At 42.3% G+C, this 2,069-nt stretch overlaps 1 protein-coding gene across 1 annotated transcript in view; it reads right to left on the bottom strand.

Annotated features, from left to right (window-relative positions):
- Positions 1 to 2,069, bottom strand: part of PLCE1 (phospholipase C epsilon 1) — a 282,148-nt gene that overhangs the window by 18,085 nt on the left and 261,994 nt on the right. The gene's annotated exons all lie outside the window — the stretch shown is intronic.

Here is a 2,069-nt window from a genome sequence, read left to right as displayed (position 1 = left end):
AAAACCTGATCATTTTTATAGCAAGGCAACTCCACTTATCCCTGTTTTACAAATATGCTTTCTTCATTCACCTTAGAACAGCTTCCAAACCAAAAACCAAACAAATTGCTGTCAAGTCAATTCCGACTCATAGCGACCCTATAGGACAGAGTAGAACTGCCCCATAGGGTTTCTAAGGCTGAAATCTTTGCAGAAGCAGACTGACACATCTTTCTCCTGGGGAGCGGCTGGTGGGTTAGAAAAGCTGACTTTTTGGTTAGCAGCTGAGCGCTTAACCACTGTGCCACTACGGTGCCTTAGAACAGCTTCAGTGGTAATAAAATATTCCAACAATTGGGCTGGTTAAATAAGTTATGGTGTGTGTGTTTGTGTGTGTATAAAACGGAATAACGTGCAGCTTTTAAAAATGGGGAGTCTTGGAGGGACCATCAAAGCTATGGCCCCTGGATGCTCTATTAACCCAGAACTAAAACCATTTCTGAAGCCCACTCTTCAGACAAAGATTAGACTGGACTATAAAACATAAAATAATACTTGTGAAGAGTGTACTTCTTAGTTCAAGCAGATACATGAGGCAAAATGGGCAGCTCCTGTGTGGAGGCAGGATGAGAAGGCAGGAAGGGACAGGAGCTGGTTGAAGGGACACGGGAAACCCAGGGTGGAAAGGGGGAGTTTGCTGTCACATTATAGGATTGCAACTAGTGTCACATAACAATATGTGTACAAATTTTTATATCAGAAATTAACTCGACCTGTAAACTTTCACCTAAAGAAAAATTAAAAAAAGAGAAAAAAAGGGAGAGTCTCTAGGGGTGCAAACAGTTAATGTGCTGGGCTGCTAACCTAAAGGTTGGAGGTTTGAGTCCACTTAGAGGCTCTGTGGAAGAAAGGCATGGCGATCTACTTTTGAAAAATCTGCCAATGAAAACCTTATGGAGCACAGTTCTACTCTGACACTCATGGGGTCACCAGGAGTCAGAACTGATTTGATGGTAACTGGTACTAGTCCTGGTTAAAAGTGGACACCCTGCTAACCCAGAACTGAAACCACTCCTGAAGCCCACTTTTCAGACAAAGATTAGACAGGCCTGTAAAACAAAAAATAACACACATGAGGAACGTGCTTCTTAGTTCAATCAAATACACAAGGCCAAATGGGCAGCTCCTGTCCAAAAGCAGGATAAGAAGGTAGGAAGGGACAGGAACTGGACGAATGGACACAGGGAACCCGGGGTGGAGAGGGGAAGCATGCTGTCACATTGTGGGGTTTGCAACCAATGTCATAAAACAATAAGTGTACAAATTTTTGAATTAGAAATTAACTTGAGCTGTAAACTTTCACCTAAAGCACAATTAAAAAGAAAATGAAGGAGAAAAGTGGTAATGTAAATGTATAGTTATTCACATGGAAAGTTGCTCACTGTATCTATTGCTAAGTGGAAGCCAGTAAGTTGCAAAACACTAATAGCAGGAAGACTATTTGTTAAAAAATACATATGTTCATGTGTACATACACTCGCAGAGAAAAAAAGTAAGAGATATATACCCCGAGTGATTATTTCTGAGAGATGGGAAAATGGATACTGTAAAAATTTTTTAAATTTTGCTTCTCTGTACTTTCTCACATTTCTGTCATGACCATGGGCTACTTGCACAATAGAAAAGAGAAACAGGAAAAGAAGAAAAGTAGGAAACCGTAACGTGTTTGTGAAGTTCAGAGAATGGCAGCTTGAGTGTGGTAGTGGGAGAAGTATGTACTAGAACCTTGGTACTCCAAAAGACCAGCAGGGTCAGCATCCCCTGAGAGCTTATCACAAGTGTGGAATCAAGCCACATCCCAGACTTACTGAATCCAAATCTGCATTTTATTACCAAGAGCCCCAGAGGATGCATAGGCTTGTCAAAGTTGGAGAAGCAATGCATAGACATTCTGGACAGGCACAATAAGCTGAAATTCCCCAGAGGGCCACAAAGCCAATCCAAGCCCTGAGCTAGGAAGCCTGGGGCCCAAGTCAACAGCTCTGGCCTTTGCTCAGGATTCCCCGTCCTCCCCTGCTCCACACCTAATA

Source organism: Trichechus manatus, unplaced genomic scaffold (assembly GCF_000243295.1).
Source record: "Trichechus manatus latirostris isolate Lorelei unplaced genomic scaffold, TriManLat1.0 scaffold00007, whole genome shotgun sequence".
NCBI classification, from domain to species: Eukaryota; Metazoa; Chordata; class Mammalia; order Sirenia; family Trichechidae; genus Trichechus; species Trichechus manatus.
This window is presented reverse-complemented; position numbering and strand designations above follow the sequence as displayed.